Source organism: Phocoena phocoena, chromosome X, assembly GCF_963924675.1.
Source record: "Phocoena phocoena chromosome X, mPhoPho1.1, whole genome shotgun sequence".
Classification (NCBI taxonomy): domain Eukaryota; kingdom Metazoa; phylum Chordata; class Mammalia; order Artiodactyla; family Phocoenidae; genus Phocoena; species Phocoena phocoena.
In genome coordinates, this window is record NC_089240.1 from 92,619,429 (window position 1) to 92,639,575 (window position 20,147).

A 20,147-nucleotide genomic window follows, 5' to 3' on the forward strand; every position below is an offset into this window, starting at 1 on the left:
TTAGCATACGGTATTTTTCTCTTTCTGACTTACTTCACTCTGTATGACAGATTCTAGGTCCAACCACCTCACTACAAATAACTCAATTTCTTTCCTTTTTATGGCTGAGTAATATTCCATTGTATATATGTGCCGCATCTTCTTTATCCAGTCATCTGTTGATGGACACTTAGGTTGCTTCCATGTCCTGGCTATTGTAAATAGTGCTGCAATGAACACTGTAGTACATGTCTCCTTTTGAACTATGGATTTCTCAGGGTATATGCCCAGTAGTGGGAGTGCTGGGTCATATGGTAGTTCTATTTTTAGTTTTTGAAGGAACCTCCATACTGTTTTCCTTAGTGGCTGTATCAATTTACATTCCCACCAACAGTGCAAGAGGGTTCCCTTTTCTCCACACCCTCTCCAGCATTTATTGTTTGTAGATTTTTTGATGATGGCCATTCTGACTGGTGTGAGGTGATACCTCATTTGTAGTTTTGATTTGCGTTTCTCTAATGATTAGTGATGTTGAGCATCTTTTCATGTGTTTGTTGGCAATCTGTATATCTTCTTTGGAGAAATGTCTGTTTAGGTCTTCTGCCCATTTTTGGATTGGGTTGTTTGTTTTTTTGTTATTGAGCTGCATTAGCTGCTTGTATATTTTGGAGATTAATCCTTTGTCAGTTGTTTCATTTGCAAATATTTTCTCCCATTCTGAGGCTTGTCTTTTTGTCTTGTTTATGGTTTCCTTTGCTATGCAAAAGCTTTTAAGTTTCATTAGATCTCATTTGTTTATTTTTGTTCTCATTTCCATTTCTTGAGGAGGTGGGTCAAAAAGGGTCTTGCTGTGATTTATGCCATAGAGAATTCTGGCTATATTTTCCTCTAAGAGTTTTATAGTGTCTGGCCTTACATTTAAGTCTTTAATCCATTTTGAGTTTGTTTTTGTGTATGGTGTTAGGAAGTGTTCTAATTTCATTCTTTTACATGCAGCTGTCCAGTTTTACCAGCACCACTTATTGAAGAGGCTGTCTTTTCTCCATTGTATATCCTTCCCTCCTTTGTCAAAGATAAGGTGACCATATGTGCATGGGTTTATCTCTGGGCATTCTATCCTGTTCCATTGAACTATATTTCTGTTTTTTGCTGGTACCATACTGTCTTGATTACTGTAGCTTTGTAGTATAGTCTGAAGTCAGGAAGCCTGATTCCTCCAGCTCCGTTTTTCTTTCTCAAGATTGCTTTGTCTATTCGGGGTCTTTTGTGTTTCCATACAAATTTTAAAATGGTTTGTTCCACTTCTGTGAAAAATGCCCTTGGCAGCTTGATAGGGATTGCATTGAATCTGTAGATTGCTTTGGGTAGTATAGTCATTTTCACAATGTTTTTTCTTCCAATCCAAGAACATGGTATATATCTCCATCTGTTTGTGTCATCTTTGATTTCTTTCATCAGTGTCTTATAGTTTTCTGCATACAGGTCTTTTGTCTCCTTAGGGAGGCTTATTCCTAGGTATTTTATTCTTTTTTGTTGCAATGGTAGATAGGATAGTTTCCTTAATTTCTCTTTAAGATTTTTCATCGTTAGTGTATAGGAAAGCAAGAGATTTCTGTGCATTAATTTTGAATCCTGCTACTTTACCAAATTCATTGATTAGCTCTAGTAGTTTTCTGGTAGCATCCTAATATGAGGAAACCTCTAAAATTGGAAATAAATACTAATGCAAAGACCACGTCAGCTTCTCTCATCTGAGATGACCAGCTTCACCCTTTCCATTGGCTTTGTATATTAATCCCAAGATTATGAACATGCTTTACCTACATGTAACATAACCCTTCCCAGATAGATCGTAAGCTCTTGACTCTTCATCAGGGACTAGAGTTGTCAGTTTTACTCCCCTGGCAATGGCAATGAAATGACCCAGATCTCCCCAGGTCTTGTGCCACAAGGCCTGGAAGGAAGCTGTATGGGTGGCAGGGCAGAATCACCTTATCATTTAGTATAACGTTTTCCACAAGTGAAGGGAGGGGATCGTTTCAAAACCCAGTATCTTCCTGCAAAAAATAAAATCCATCATCAGATTAAGTGAAAGTCAAGGTATCTTCATTTGAGGTCACAGAAGTTATGGAATTTAAGACTGGTAAAGTTCAGGAGGTAAGAAATGTTTTAGCCACTGACTAGGAAATAGTGTTATGTCCTGTCTGAGCCAGTTGCATTATGTTTGATAAACAAATATCTACGACACACATTGCAAAATTTAGATTAAGAAACCTCAGGGCAGAGGACAGATCATCACATGTAGAAAATACCGAGGCACTTAGCCAGTACACAAAGAGGAGTGTGGCTTCAGAACTTGAAAGCCTGTGTCCCTAGGCCTTATTTTTTTCTCCTTTTTAACTTATTCTGTTGATACATGTTTGAACGGAGACAACAGCTTTAATTTTTATATATGCAAACATAGAAATAGTATGCATTGCCTCTGAAATTTAACATAACACATGAACTTCTCAAATAGAATTTTAGAGCTGTAATGGACTTTAAGGATAATCTAGAGTCCAATCATTCATTTATTTACAAATGAGGAAACTGGGGCTTCAAGAGGTTAAGTAATTTATCCAAGTTTACAGAACTAGTTATTTCAGAACTGGGGACTGGAACACAGATCTCCTGACTGGGCTCAAAGCTCAACCTATTTTGCTACATTGCCGACCTCATGTCAATTTGCCAGACGTTTGATAATCTAATCATAAGCAAAATTACCATAACCACATTTATTAAAGTGCCCTGTATTGCTCAGATTAAAAGAACAATCAGGAATATCATTTTAAAAAAACAGGAAAATATGGTTTGTTCTATTTATGTGGAATGTGTCTGAGAAAGCAAGTGGAAATTTTGAAGGGAAAGATGATTTCTTCTCCATTACCTAATTTGTTAAAGAAAAAAAGTAAACTCTTCCAATACATTTGTCAATTATCTGCATGTGGTCAATCTACTCTACAAGGGTCCACTCCTTTGTAGAGGAGGTTGCAACCTCCTCTTTACCCAATGGATACATGGAGTTGGTGGTCAACTTGCCCCATCTATATGCCTTCCATATTTCCTGTCTGCCACTTTTATGACATTCCTGCTATGATACAGTTAAATGTACCTGTATCAGCAAATATTCAAGGCCAGTAAGACCTGATATCAGAAAGGAACTTTGCAGTGTTATGGAAAATGTGATATTCTCAGGAGTTGAGGCCAGGAAGACATTTGGGGTATCTGCCAAATATAATTTTATAACACTAGCTCTTTCGTTCCTGTTTGCTTCTGATCTTTCTATCTTCTGCACAGTATAAAAGAAACTATAAAAGTTCAGAAATATTCTAAAGTCAGAAATAATCTGAAGATGGTGGAGTAGAAGGACATGCACTCACTCCCTCTTGTGAGAGCACCAGAATCACAACTAACTGCTGAACAATCATCGAAAGGAAGACACTGGAACCCACCAAAAAAGATACCCCACATCCAGAGACAAAGGAGAAGCCACAATGAGATGGTAGGAGGGGTGCAATCACAATCAAATCAAATCCCATAACCACTGGGTGGGTGACTCACAAACTGGAGAACAATTATACCACAGAAGTCCACCTACTGGAGTGAAGGTTCTGAGTCCCACATCAGGCTTCCCCCCTGGGGATCCAGCAATGGGAGGAGGAATTCCCAAAGAATCGGACTTAGAAGGCCAGTGGGATTTGATTGCAAGACTTCAATAGGTCTGGGGGAAACAGAGACTCCACTCTTGAAAGGCCCACACAAAGTAATGTGTGCATTAGGACGCAAGGGGAAGGAGCAGTGACCCCACAGGAGACTGAACCAGACCTACCTGCTAGTGTTGGAGGGTCTCCTGCAGAGGCAGGGGATGGCTGTGGCCCACCACGGGGACAAGGACATTGGCAGCAGAAGTTCTGGGAAGTACTCCTTGGTGTTAGCCCTCCCGGAATCCACCATTAGCCCTACCAAAGAGCCTGTAAGCTCCAGTGCTGGGTCACCTCAGGCCAAACAAGCAAGAGGGAGGGAACTCTGCCCCACTCATCAGCAGACAAGTGGATCAAAGTTTTACTGAGCTCTGCCCACCAGAGTAACACCCAGCTCTACCCACCACCAATCCCTCCCATCAGGAAGCTTGCACAAGCCTCTCAGATAGCCTCATCCACAAGAGGGCCAACAGCAGAAGCAAGAAGAACTACAGTCCTGCAGCCTGAGGAACAAAAACCACATTCACAGAAAGATAGACAAAATGAAAAGGCAGAGGACTATGTACCAGATGAAAGAACAAGATAAGACCCCAGGAAAACAGCTAAGTGAAGTGGAGATAGGCAAGCTTCCAGAAAAAGAATTCGGAATAATGATAGTGAAGATGATCCAGGACCTCGGAAAAAGAATGGAGGCAAAGATTGAGAAGATGCAAGAAATATTTAACAAAGACCTAGAAGAATTAAAGAACAAACACAGATGAACAATACAACAGCTGAAATGAAAAAATACACTAGAAGGAATCAATAGCAGAATAACTGAGGCAGAAGAACAGACAAGTGATCTGGAAGAGAGAATGGTGGAATTCACTGCTGCGGAACAGAATAAAGAAGAAAGAATGAGAAAAAATGAAGACAGCCTAAGGGACGTTTACGACAACATTAAACACACCAACATTCACGTTATAGAGGTCCCAGAAGGAGAAGAGACAGAGAAAGGACCAGAGAAAATATTTGAAGAGATTATAGTCGAAAATTTCCCTAACATGGGAAAGGAAATAGCCACCCAAGTCCAGGAAGCACAGGGAGTCCCAGGCAGGATAAACCCAAGGAGAAACACACTGAGACATATAGTACTCAAATTGACAAAAGTTAAAGACAAAGAAAAATTATTAAAAGCAACAAGGGAAAAATGACAAATAACATACAATGGAACTCCCATAAGGTCAATAGCTGATTTCTCAGCAGAAACTCTACAAGTCAGAAGGGAGTGGCATGATATACTTAAAGTGATGAAAGGGAAGAACCTACAACCAAGATTACTCTACCCAGCAAGGATCTCATTTAGATTCTACAGAGAAATCAAAAGCTTTACAGATAAGCAAAAGCTAAGAGAATTCAGCACCACCAAACCAGCTCTACAACAAATGTTAAAGGAACTTCTCTAAGTGGTAAACATAAGAGAAGAAGAGGACCTACAAAAACAAATCCCAAACAATTAAGAAAATAGTAATAGGAACATACATATCGATAAATACCTTAAATGTGAATGGATTAAACGTTCCAACCAAAAGACATAGGCTTGCGCTTCCATGGTGGCGCAGTGGTTGAGAGTCCGCCTGCCGATGCAGGGGACATGGGTTCGTGCCCCGGTCCGGGAAGATCCCACGTGCCGCCGAGCGGCTGGGCCCGTGAGCCATGGCCGCTGAGCGTGCGCATCCAGAGCCTGTGCTCCGCAACGGGAGAGGCCACAACAGTGAGAGTCCTGCGTAACGCAAAAAAAAAAAAAAAAAAAAAAACATAGGCTTGCTGAATGGCTGCAAAAATAAGACCCATATATATGCTGCCTACAAGAGACCCACTTCAGACCTTGGGACACATACAGACTGAAAGTGAAGGATGGAAAAAGATTCCATGCAAATGGAAATCAAAAGAAAGCTGGAGTCATAATACTCATTTCAGATAAAATAGACTTTAAAATAAAGAATGTTACAAGAGACAAGGAAGGACACTACATAATGATCAAGAATTCAATCCAAGAAGAAGATATAACAATTATAAATATATATGCACCCAACATAGGGGCACCTCAATACATAAGTCAAACGCCAACATATAAAAGAGGAAATTGACAGTAACACAATAATAGTGGAGAACTTTAACACCCCATTTACACCAATGGACAGATCATCCAGACAGAAAATTAATAAGGAAACACAAGCTTTAAATGACACAATAGACCAGATAGATTTAATTGATATTTATAGGACATTCCATCTGAAAACAGAAGATTACACTTTCTTCACAAGTGCGCATGGAACATCCTCCAGGATAGATCACATCTTGGGTCACAAATCAAGCCTTGGTAAATTTAAGAAAATTGAAATGATATCAAGCAACTTTTCTGACCACAACGCTATGAGATTTGAAATAAATTACAGAGAAAAAATATAAAAAACACAAACACATGGAGGCTAAACAATATGCTACTAAATAACCAAGTGATCACTGAAGAAATCAAAGAGGAAACCAAAAAATACCAAGAGACAAATGACAACAAAAACACAATGATCCAAAACCTATGGGATGCAGCAAAAGCAGTTTCTTAAAAAAAAATAAATTTATTTATTTATTTATTTTGGGCTGCGTTGGGTCTTCGTTGCTGCACGCGGGCTTTCTCTAGTTGTGGGAATGGGGGCTGCTCTTCATTGCGGTGTGCGGGCTTCTCATTGCGGTGGCTTCTCTTGTTGCAGAACATGGGCTCAGTAGTTGTGGCGCGCAGGCTCAGTAGCTCCACGGCATGTGGGATCTTCCCAGACCAGGGCTCGAACCCGTGTCCCCTGCATTGGCAGGTGGATTCTTAACCACTGCACCACCAGGGAAGTCCACAAAAGCAGTTTTAAGAGGGAAGTCTGTAGCAATTCAATCCTACCTCAAGGAACAAGAAAAATCTCAAATAAACAATCTAATGTTACACCTAAAGGAACTAGAGAAAGAAGAACAAACAAAACCCAAAGTTAGCAGAAGGAAAGAAATCATAAAGATCAGAGCAGAAATAAATGAAATAGAAACAAAGAAAACAATAGCAAAGATCAATAAAACTAAAAGCTGCTTCTTTGAGAAGATAAACAAAACTAATAAACCTTTAGCCAGATGCATCAAGAAAAAGAGGGAGAGAATTCAAATCCATAAAATTAGAAATGAAAAAGGAGAAGTCACAATGGACACCACAGAAATACAAAGCATCCTAAGAGAGTACTACAAGCAACTCTATGCCAATAAAGTGGACAACCTGGAAGAAATGGACAAAATCTTAGAAAGGTATAACCTTCCAAGACTGAAGCAGGAAGAAATAGAAAATATGAGCAGAACAATCGCAAGTAATGAGATTGAAACTGTGATTAAAAATCTTCCAACAAACAAAAGTCCAGGACCAGATGGCTTCACAGGTGAACTACATCAAACATTTAGAGAAGAGCTGACACCCATCCTTCTCAAACTCTTCCGAAAAACTGCAGAGGGAGAAACACTGCCAAACTCATTCTATGAGGCCACCATCACCCTGATACCAAAACCAAAGATACTACAAAAAAAGAAAATTACAGACCAATATCACTGATGAATATAGATGCAAAAATCCTCAACAAAATATTAGCAAACAGAATCCAACAGCACATTAAAAGGATCATACACCAAAATCAAGTGGGATTTAACACAGGAATGCAAGGATTCTTCAACATATGCCAATCAATCAATGTGATACACCATATCAACAAACTGAAGAAAAAAAACCATATGATCATCTCAATAGATGTAGAAAAAGCTTTTGACAAAATTGAACACCCATTTATGATAAAAACTCTCCAGAAAGTGGGCACAGAGGAAACCTACCTCAAAATAATAAAGGCCACATATGACAAACTCACAGCCAATATCATTCTCAATGGTGAAAAACTGAAAGCATTTCTCTAAGATCAGGAACAAGACAAGGATGTTCACTCTCACCACTATTATTCGACATAGTTTTGGAAGTCCTAGCCACAGCAATCAGGGAAGAAAAAGAAATAAAAGGAATCGAAATTGGAAAAGAAGTAAAACTGTCACTGTTGGGCTTCCCTGGTGGCCCAGTGGTTGGGAGTCCGTCTGCCAATTCAAGGGACACGGGTTCATGCCCTGGTCCGGGAGGGTCCCACGTGCCGCGAAGCAGCTGGGCCCGTGAGCCATGGCCACTGGGCCTGCGCGTCCAGAGCCTGTGCTCCACAACGGGAGAGGCCACAGCAGTGAGAGGCCTGCGTACTGCAAAACAAAACAAAACAAAACCAAAAAAAACCTGTCACTGTTTGCAGAGGATATGATATTATGCATAGATAACCCTAAAGATGCCACCAGAAAACAACTAGAGCTAATCGATGAATTTGGTAAAGTAGCAGGATACAAAATTAATGCACAGAAATCTCTTGTATTCCTATACACTAACGATGAAAGATCAGAAAGAGAGATTAAGGAGACAATCCCATTCACCATTGCAACAAAAGAATAAAATACCTAGGAATAAACCTACCTAAGGAGGTAAAAGACCTCTACTCAGTAATCTATAAGACACTGATGAAAGAGATCGAAGATGACACAAACAGATGGAGATATAGACCATGTTTTTGGATTGGAAGAATCAATATTGTGAAAATGACTATTCTACCCAAAGCAATCTACAGATTCAATGCAATCCCTATTAAATTACCAATGGCATTTTTTACAGAACTAGGACAAAAAAATCTTAAAATTTGTATGGAGACACAAAAGACCCTGAGTAGCCAAAGCAACCTGAGGAAAAAAAGAAAACAGAGCTGGAGGAATGACTCCCTGACTTCAGACTATACTACAAAGCTACAGTAATCCTCCATCACAAAAATAAGCTCAAAATGGATTAAAGACCTAAATGTAAGGCCAGAAACTATCAAACTCTTAGAGGAAAACATAGGCAGAACACTCCATGACATAAATCACAGCAAGATCCTTTTTGACCCACCTCCTAGACAAATGGAAATAAAAACAAAAATAAATAAATGGGACCTAATGAAACTTAAAAGCTTTTGCACAGCAAAGGAAACCATGAACAAGACAAAAAGACAACCCTCAGAATGGGAGAAAATATTTGCAAATGAAGCAACTGACAAAGGATTAATCTCCAAAATTTATAAGCAGCTCATGCAGCTCAATAACAAAAAAACAAACAACCCAATCCAAAAATGGGCAGAAGACCTAAACAGACATTTCTCCAAAGAAGATATACATATTGCCAACAAATACATGAAAAGATGCTCAACATCACTAATCATTAGAGAAACGCAAATCAAAACTACAATGAGGTATCACCTCACACCCGTTAGAATGGCCATCATCAAAAAAATCTACAAACAATAAATGCTGGAGAGGGTGTGGAGAAAAGGGAACCCTCTTGCACTGCTGGTGGGAATGTGAATTGGTACAGCCACTATGGAGAACAGTACGGAGGTTCCTCAAAAAACTACAAATAGAACTACTATATGACCCAGCAATCCCACTACTGGGCATATACCCTGAGAAAACCATAATTCAAAAAGAGTCATGTACCAAAATGTTCATTGCAGCTCTATTTACAATAGCCCGGAGATGGAAACAACCTAAGTGTCCATCATCGGATAAATGGATAAAGAAGATGTGGCACATATATACAATGGACTATTACTCAGCCATAAAAAGAAACGAAATTGAGCTATTTGTAATGAGGTGGATAGATCTAGAGTCTGTCATACAGAGTGAAGTAAGTCAGAAAGGGAAAGACAAATACCGTATGCTAACACATATATATGGAATTTAAGGAAAAAAATGTCATGAAGAACCTAGGGGTAAGACAGGAATAAAGACACAGACCTACTAGAGAATGGACTTGAGGATATGGGGAGGGGGAAGGGTAAGCTGTGACAGGACGAGAGAGAGGCATGGACATATATACACTACCAAATGTAAGGTAGATAGCTAGTTGGAAGCAGCCGCATAGCACAGGGAGATCAGCTTGGTGCTTTGTGACCACCTAGAGGGGTGGGATTGTGAGGGTGGGAGGGATGGAGACACAAGAGGGAAGAGATATGGGAACATATGTATATGTATAACTGATTCACTTTGTTATAAAGCAGAAACTAACACACCATTGTAAAGCAATTATACTCCAATAAAGATGTAAAAAAAAAAGCTAATCAAGACTATATGGTACTTGCACAGAAACAGAAATATAGATCAATGGAACAGGATAGAAAGCCCAGAGATAAACCCACGCACCTATTGTCAACTAATCTATGACAAAGGAGGGAAGGATATACAATGGAGAAAAGACAGTCTCTTCAATAAGTGGTGCGGGAAAAACTGGACAGCTACATGTAAAAGAATGAAATTAGAACACTCCCTAACACCATACACAAAAATAAACTCAAAATGGATTAATGACCTAAATGGAAGACTGGACATTCTAAAACTCTTAGAGGAAAACATAGGAAGAACACTCTTTGACATAAATCACAGCAAGATCTTTTTTGACCCACCTCCTAGAGTAATAGAAATAAAAACAAACATAAACAAATGGGAGCTAATGAAACTTAAAAGATTTGCACAGCAAAGGACACTATAAATAAGAACCGGCTTTAATAGCACTCCTTCCAGGAACTCTGATAAAGCTGAGAGGACCCATTACTGTAGGTGCCAGGTGCTGGTACAATAATGGTATGAGTTAATGCATCAGGCAAGGCCACAGCCTAATTAGATCTTCTTTCACACACCCATTGACCGATTGAGGCAGAGATCTGCTAGTTTATTCATTCATTCATTTACCTGCTATATGTATCACACCCTAATAAGTGCTAAGAAAGAAGCAACAGAAATTAACCCATATTCAGTATACAGATGGTGCCTAATAAACATTCTTTCACTTCCAGAAGCTTAAAATATTTTACAGAGATAAGATACTAGAAAGAGCTAAGTACATGTAAAAAGTATGATATCAAGGCAGTGTTGCACGATAGAAAGAACATAGGTTTCTACGAATATCAAAATGTATTATTTAAAGTTATTTCTTTATTATTTAAAGTTATAGGAATTAAAATAGTGTGTTATTCATGTAAGACTAGACAGATCAACGGTATAGGACAGAGAACAGTACCATAAATAACCATGTAAATGTAGATGAAAACAACAAAAAGATACCACGTTCAGCAACCAGATTAAATGTTTCACAGCACCACCTGCTGGTAAGAGTGGTGGGAAAAGGGAAATCTTATATAGAAAGTAGGACAAATTAGAATAGCAACTCTAGCAAAGCAATTTGACAATATTTAGATAAACCCCAAGATACTCAAACCCTCTAAACCAACAGTTCAACTTCTAAGTAATTTTTCTGCAGCAACTTTCACACAGTTTCTTACACAGAAACTCCGCCCAAAGAGACACATAAAAATATGCACAGTGCATCACTGGGGAAAATGTAATGTCAGTTAATCAAAGAATGGTGCTATGAGGGCTTCCCTCCCTGGTGGCGCAGTGGTTGAGCGTCTGCCTGCCAGTGCAGGGGACGCGGGTTCGTGCCCCGGTCCGGGAGGGTCCCACGTGCCGCAGGGCGGCTGGGCCCGTGGGCCATGGCCGCTGGGCCTGCGCGTCTGGAGCCTGTGCTCCGCGACGGGAGAGGCCACGGCAGTGAGAGGCCTGCGTACCGCAAAAACAAACAAACAAACAAACAAACAAAAAGAATGGTGCTATGAAAAAAAGAGCCATAGATGTAGAATTTTAAACAAAACTTGGTCATTTACTAAGAATGGCATTGCAGGAAGGAAGGAGGGAAATGCTTAATATCCAGAGGCTAGGCAAACACCATACCTCAGTTCCTTAACATGTCAAAAACCGCAAACTTTCTTTAGTATATGGCACTTCCTAAAAAAGCCCTTCAAGAATTTTTCTGGGTTTTCAGAAGCCTTCTGACATACAGGTAGATCTCATGACACTCAGCAGGGAGGGGAGAGCAGACCTCATTATCACATGTCAGCAGTCTTCAAAAGGTTATTAAAAAGATATGCTTGTAATACATGTTTGAAAGGGGATTAGAGTGTCTTTCCAATAAAACACAAGTACTTATCATTCTGTTAATGGGTAAGACTTATTTAATGAAGAAGATTTTTTTTTCATCAGTGGACGAATAAAATATGGTATATTTATTCAATATATTTATGTGAATGAAATTGATCTATATGTACCAGCATGGGGACAGATCTAAGTAAAATAAATGGCTGCAAAAAAAAAAGACAACCCTCAGAATGGGAGAAAATATTTGCAAACAAATCAACAAAGGATTAATCTCCAAAATATATAAACAGCTCATGCAATTCAATATTTAAAAAACAAACAACCCTAAACAGACGTTTCTCCAAAGAAGACATACAGATGGCCAAGAGGCACATGAAAAGCTGCTCAACATCACTAATCATTAGAGAAATGCAAATCAAAACTACAATGAGGTATCACCTCACACAGGTTAGAATGGGCATCACCAGAAAATCTACAAACAACAACTGCTGGAGAGGGTGTGGAGAAAAGGGAACCCTCTTGCACTGTTGATGGGAATGTAAATTGATAAAGCCACTCTGGAGAACATTATGGAGTTTCCTTAAAAAACTAAAAAGAGAATTACCATATGACCCAGCAATCCCACTACTGGGCAAATACCCAGAGAAAACCATAATTCAAAAAGACACATGCACCCTAATGTTCATTGCAGCACTATTTACAACAGCCAGGACATGGAAGCAACCTAAATGCCCATCGACAGACGAATGGATAACGAAGATGTGGTACATATATACAATGGAAAATTACTCAACCATAAAAAGAAACGAAATTGGGTCATTTGTAGAGACGTGGATGCACCTGGAGACTGTCATACAGCATGAAGTAAGTCAGAAAGAGAAAAACAAATATCGTATATTAACTCATATATGTGGAATCTAGAAAAATGGTACAGATGAACCGGTTTGCAAGGCAGAAATAGAGACACAGATGTAGAGAACAAAAGTATGGACACCAAGGGGGGAAAGAGGGAGGTGGGAGTGGTGGTGGTGGGATGAATTGGGAGTTTGGGATTGACATATATACACTAATATGTATAAAATAGATAACCAACAAGAACCTGCTGTATAAAAAAACTAAATAAATAAAATTAAATTTTTTAAAACAGAAATAATCTACACTCAAAATGTACAATAAACACAGGACAAGATGCTCAGCCTCATTAGTCGTCAGGGAAATGTAAATTGAAACCACAGTGAGACACCACTTCACATTCACTGCGAAGGCTATAAAAAAAGAAAAAGGAAAATAACAAGTATTGACAAGAATGTGGAGAAATTGGAGCCCTCCCACATTGTTAGTGGGAATGCAAAATGGTACAGCTGCAGAAAACAGTTCAGCAGTTCCTCAAAAATGTAAACACAGAATCACCATATAATCCAGCAATTCCACCCCTGGCATATACCCCAAATAACTGTAAACAGGTAATCAAACAAATACATGTACAACCCAATTTCCTAGTAACTTTATTCATGATAGCCAAAAAAAATGGAAACATCCCAAAGATCCATCATTTTATGAATGGATAAACAAAATGTGGTATAACCATAGAATCAAATAATATTTGGCCATAAGAACGAATGAAATACTGATATGTGTTAGTACATGGATGAACCTTAAAAACAGCATGCCAAGTGAAAAAGGCCTGGCACAAAAGGTCACATAATGTATAATTCCTCTTTTTCTTTGGCCGTGCCATGTGGCTTGCGGGATCTTAGTTCCCCGACCAGGGATCAAACCCTGGCCCACTGGGCCCTGGCTGAATCCTAATCACTGCACCGCCAGGGAAGTCCCTATAATTCCATTTATATGAAATATCCAGAATAGATAAATCCATAGAGACAGAACGCGGAAAAGTGAATGTCAGAGGCTGAGGGTAGAGGAGACACTGCTTAATGGGGGCAGGGTTTTACTTTGAAGTTCTGGAAATGTTTTGGAACTAGGTAGAGCTGGCGGTTGTACAACATTGTGAATGGGCTAAATGTCACTGAATTGTATAGTTTAAAATAGCTAATTTTATGCTGTGTGAATTTCACCTCAATAAGTTATTTATTGAAACTCTGCATTGAAAGAACAAAGCAATAGATGATAAACTTTCTATTTTCAAAAGATCACGAACTGAAGCATCAAAGAAGACAGTAATATCTCAGTAATACCTCAATGCTGATAGTAATACTTCAGAAAATAAAACTGAGTAGACAACGTTCCCTGGGGGTAAAATCTATGTTCAGTGAGTTGTGAGGTATTTTTCTTGCTCACTTCTCTTGGCTTGTTTTCTAAGAGTGAATGTTTTCAATCTCTGCCTGAGATCCTAAATCCTAAAACCTAACAGCTTCAGCATTGATGTTTTCACCTGTCCTCAAGGGTTTTTCCACTTCTCTTAAATGGGAAAAAATCTAGGAATGAAAGTTTAATTATTTTTCATTTAATTCTGAATTTGTAATTACTTGAATAAATTCTTCACTTATATGCAATACAACAAGCATAACTATTTTATGATCTAATGAAATTTATATACCATGTAGTGTGCTCCTAAATGATGAAGACTTCAAACTACAACTAGTTCTTTTTAAATATTCTGAACTTGAACTTTTACTCCCCAATTTTCATTTTTTTTCTTAAGAGCCTACTGAAGCAAAAAAAAAAAAAAAAAAAAAAAAATTTCTTAGAAATTCGAATTTCCAGAAATTTAAAATCTTTACTCCAAACTCATTTATCCATCCATTTTGTCATTAAATAAATATTCATTTAACTCTGACTCTGTGCCAGACTCGGTGTGGGGCACACAGATACGAGCTAAACTAAAGAGACATGGTTCTTGCTCCTAGAGAGCTTGTATGTTAATGTAGAAGGCAAACGAATAAGATAACTTCAGAAAGTGGTAAGTGCTATGGACAATATAAAACTATGGGATCAAGAGTTTTGTGTGGCGGTATACTTTAGATAGGGTGATTAGGGAAAGCTTTACTGAGAAGGTGATGTCTAAGCTGAGATGGGGATGATGAAAGGAAGCCAGCCATGCTTAAATCTTGGGGAAGAGTGGTCCAGGCAGAAGGATCATCAAATACAAAGGTCGTAATGCCAGTCTGGGCTTGCACCTTTCACAGTTGGCTGGATCAAGAGAACCAAGGGCAGAAGAGCATGGAAAGAAGACAGAAAGGTGAGGAGGGCCTGGTTTTTCAGAGTTTTATAGGCTAGCGTAAGAAGTTTGATTTTTTTTTTTTTTTAAGAAGTTTGATTTTACTCAGATGCACCTAGGCTCTGAAAATGTCTTTCAGCACCGGAAATCATCTGGACAAAGAAGTAGTGAAAATAGCTTGGTGAAACACACACACACGCTCACACACACACACACACACACACACAATTTTAAAAGCGCTCTACCAAGATAACTACACCTTTCTCTGGTTGTGAGAAATTAATTTGATCAAGTTGAAAGATTGTTTTCTTCCCCTCTAGTCCAGGGTTTCTCAACCTTGGCACTATTGGCATTTGGGGCTGGATAATTCTTTATTTGGGGAGCTGTCCTGTGCATTATACCATGTTTAACAGCATCCCTGGTCTCACTAGATGCCAGCACCACCCCTCCCCTGAGGTTGTGACTTCCCCCAAAACATCTGCAGATGTTTCCAAATGTTTGGGGGGATGCAAAATTGACCTTGGTTGAGTACCACCATTCTAGTACAAGGCAAGGAAGTGGAAAGGAGCCTGTACAGAGGTAGACTTTGAAGGAAATGGCATTTTCTTTTTCATTTCACCTTCCCACCTCAAGGGTCATTCCAAAGCCTCTCTTGATTCCCAGAACTCATACACTGGTGCTAAGTAAATATTCAGTAAATTCACTCAGTGCACACTACCACTCTGTACTACTCAAAATTTTTCAATAGCAGGGTGATAGGTGGAGGATACCACTGGATTTGAATAGTCTGGGTAGCTGCCTCAACTTTCCAGCTCATTTTGTACATAGTCTTAGAGAGACTAAATCTCCTGCTTTATGTCTATATAACACCAAAAGAATTATTCATTTTATGTATTCCAGCAAAGTTCTCTGAAAACACAACTTTTATTCACTGACTTCAATTATGAAATTAGACCTGTATTTCCATATGCAATATCTAACGTAGTAGAACATCCAAGACTCTAAAGCAGGGTTTCTCAACCTTGGTGTTATTGACATTTGGGGTGAAACAACTCTTTGTTGTGGAGATCTGTCCTGTGCATTATAGGACCAGCAACTACTGTCTCTGCCCACTAGATGCCATAAGCACCTTACCCAGACTGTTATAAAAATCTAAATGTCTGTAATAAATATTCAGGATTCCATACAAATGTAAGTGAACAATGAATAAATAAATATGGGAGAAGAGACAAATCTCCTGTACAGAATTCCAAATAATTTACGTAGATACTCCCCCTTTGATAAGATGGAGCATACCTTACCCTGCAAGGGAGGGCTACACAAGCATGTGACTTGCATCCAAAGAATAGAGTATGGGATGGGCAGGGCGGGAAGTGGATGGGAATAACTTAACAGTGGAGAAACCTCACAAATACTATCTTCAACAGGTGGTCAAGATTAACACCATTAGTGATGTCATGTTGATAGCCTTACATATGATGTGATGAGAATGGCACTTCACCTCTATTGTCCTTCCCCTTAAAAGCCCACAACCCCAATCTAATCATGAGAATAACATCAGACAAATAGCAATTGAGGAACACTCTACAAAATACCTGACCTGTACTCCTCAAAACTGTCAAGATCATCAAAAGCGAAGAAAATCTGAGAAACTGTCACTTAGAGAAAGCTAAGGAGATATGACAATTAATACAATGTAGTTTTCTGGATAGGATCCTGAAACAGAAAAAATATACTAGGTAACACCTAAGGAAATCTGAATAAGCCATGAAATTTAGTTAATAATAATGTTGCCCGTATTGTTTCTTTGGTCATAACAATGTATCCTACTAGTGTGAGATGTTAACAACAGGAGAAACTACCTAGAGGCATTCAGAGAGTCTCTGTACTGTGTTAGCAACTTTTTCGTAACTCTAAAGCTATACTAAAGTTTAAAAGGTTTCTTTTTAAATGTCTACAGACATTGCCAAACATCACCTAGGGGGCAAAACGTCTCCTGATTGAGAAACAGAGCTCTAGGTCAATCTAACCATTTGCTTTTTCGTTATAGCACTTCCCATCCCTTGTAATGTTTTACCAAGTCGAGATTCTTCTCTATGTTGTCAGCAACTCTTGATGTTCAAGAATTTTTCTTATAACTTTAAAATCTCCTGAGTCATCACCCATAGCTTCCAGAACTTTCCTCTTCTCCACTTTTGTCTGGAAATTCACAACATACTTATTGAAGTGGGATTTACTGTTATTTCCCTCATGGGTAACAATATCTAACAAATCAAGTCTGTAAATTCTTCCATTTCAAGACATGAGGTAATTGTTCAACTATTTCTTTTTTATGGTTTGAAAATCTTCATAGTGAGATAACTAATTTAAAAGGGCTACTTGTGGAGTTTGGGTCTTTTGAACATGAGCCACCGGTTCTCCCTGCTTGGCCCTGCAATAAACTTTCTCTACTCAAAAAAAAAAAAAAAAAAAAAAAGGATGGGGGGAGTACTTGCATGTTTTCACTGTTGCAGTAACTGTAGTTCGAGAGTGATATTATCTTCATAATAAGGCTGGTTTTCCTGAAAAGATATCCCACTGAATTATGGAACAGAAGCCTTCTGCTTTAGATATAAAGTAGAATTAATTCAAGGCAAAGAGGTCTACCAAACTCAACATCGCCCATCACTTTCCATAGCGTTTCAAGATGAAAACCCATCTTAACTCATGGCTGTTCAGCCACGAATACTAATTAATCTCTGTACTCTTCTGGATCTAAAGAGGAATGAACAAAAGAGTTTGACTCAATATTGAAACTAAACCTGAAAAAATGAAAGAGAGCAGTAAGAAAGAATGACAAAGACAGTCAAAACCTCTTTCAAGGTTGAATTCTCTTTCTGAAGTGGTGGTTCCTTTTATACCACTGTTTCCTTCCTCTGATATGCTCTTCCTATTTCCACCCAGGCCCTAATAGAAACATAGCCTATGTTCTTAATATATGTGTAAGAGACTATCTTGACTAGGCTGAAGCTAGTGCTAGAACTTTGTCTGAAAAAAATCAGTTGACACTTTCTCCTATTCCTTCCTTCACCTATTAGCCTAATTCTGCATACATGGAGACTTTGTGGTTTGGCCTGAAGAAGGAGTGATAAGTTGGGTTTTTGTTTGTTGGGTTTTTTTTTTTTTTTGGTTTTTTTTTGCTGGGACACACTACCTTTCCCTCTATTCTTTGGATTCAAGGCTCAGTGTGGAAGACAGAGCCAAAAGCTGAAGAATCCATCTTCATGAAGGACCTTCTGTGATTCTAGGCTCAAATATTGCTGTTTAGGGCCAAATTGATAAAAATTAATATGAAGTTGGTGAGGGTCCCAGATGTCAATACCTCAAGGACTGGAAGCTCAGTGCTATTTGCATGAAGGGTATCAGCAACAGAAGCAGTGATGAGGTGCCTTGTTTAGTAGGCTGGACTATAAGTATATGAATGGTACTGTTATAAACACATGCGGTGAACCCTCTTGCTGAGGATGGCTAGAAATAACTGTAGAGTCTTTGGAAGGGGGTTACACTCCTCTGTGAGCCCGCAGGGCCCTGCAGCTGATGACATTTGGATAGTAGTGTTCATGTGATCTCATTTCACCCTCTGGAAAAGTCTGACATATTTGTGTTAAATAATTCTTGTCTTCAAGGCCACACTTCTAATGAAAACTGGGACTTATTAAGCCTACCTCCACCATAGAAGACTGCTACTCCTCCAGGCCTAAGCCATCACTCCCCTCCCAGAGCTAAAGGAATTCTACTGCAGTTTCCACTGAGAGTCCTTCAAGCCATCTTATCTAATGTCATTAACTGGCTACAGTTCTCATCCTCTGTAAATTCCCAAGAGTTAGTCTTCCTCAGATAGTCTCTTAAGTCAACAAGGATCTTCTTCTCCTTCAGAGGAATCATCTAGCTTTATCCCCCATGGTAAGCTCTAAATACCCTTTTATAAACACTTCACACAGGGAGCCATTGCTTCTTTCAGTGACCAATGTTTCTTTTTATGAAAGTAGATAGCTTCAGACCATTACATGGCTGAAAATCCAGACTTCTACAACTCTTGGATAAATATAACACTATTTTGTTCCTTGTCTCATTTTCTTTGAACCATTTACTTAATGTGGAATAACAGGCATTCATGCTCTTTGCATTGTGACAGATACAAAAAAAAATTCAATCAACACGAAGAATTCTAGAACATATTATCAACTGACAAAAGATTTAGCACAGATTTCTTGAACCCTAGTCACTTGTCTTATTTGCTAAGAATCAGATAATGTCCATAAGATCCCATAATAATATGGTCAGTTATATTGTAGGTATTGGTATCCTGACCATTCCCCTCAGTCACTAAGGATGTAAAAAAAAGATTGCATAGTAGGTCCATTTTTATCTTTGGTAGCCAAGACTAACAACCCAGCAAGGAATTTAGAAACTCGTCTTTGGGGTAAGCTTCCAATCTTCTTCTCAATAAGCATGTAATTCATACGAGATCCAAGTGCTCCTGTAGTCTGAGTGTGTGCCATGGAAAATATTCACAAGATGACGTGCAAATAATCAAGGAAATAAATGCAAATACTACTGAGGTCATTTACTGGCTATATCAATGGAAACATTACATAACATCCTAAGATAATCATGGAGATAGACAACTAAAAATTAGTGACAAATCTTGCTATCAGGACAAAGCAGAAAATCAAAATTATAAAATCGATGTCTCAGGTGATTAAGGAAGCAAGAATACTGTTAAAGCAATATCAATCTTTAGATCAGTCCAAAGATCTTCAGAGTTTGGTCTAGGGTTTCTTTAATAACTATATCATCATTGTCTTTAAAATCAAATGAAAAACGAGGATCACCAAAAAAGAGGTCTTAGAATGAAGGTAAGTGGAATTATACCAGGTCTGTTGCACATTCTAACAGTTTCCACATAGCAGGTACAAGTTGGGTAACTATAGACAGGTAGTCCCTCTCCCCAGGAAAATGCCATAAAGTCGAAGTAAAGCAGAACTCTGAGGATTTTCCCATTACTATAGAATTTCAGACATCCTCAGCAGATAATAATCAAGCAAGTCATCAACAAGCAGAAACTATGATAACGTGCCTTCCACTGTACTAGGTGCCATGGGAGATAT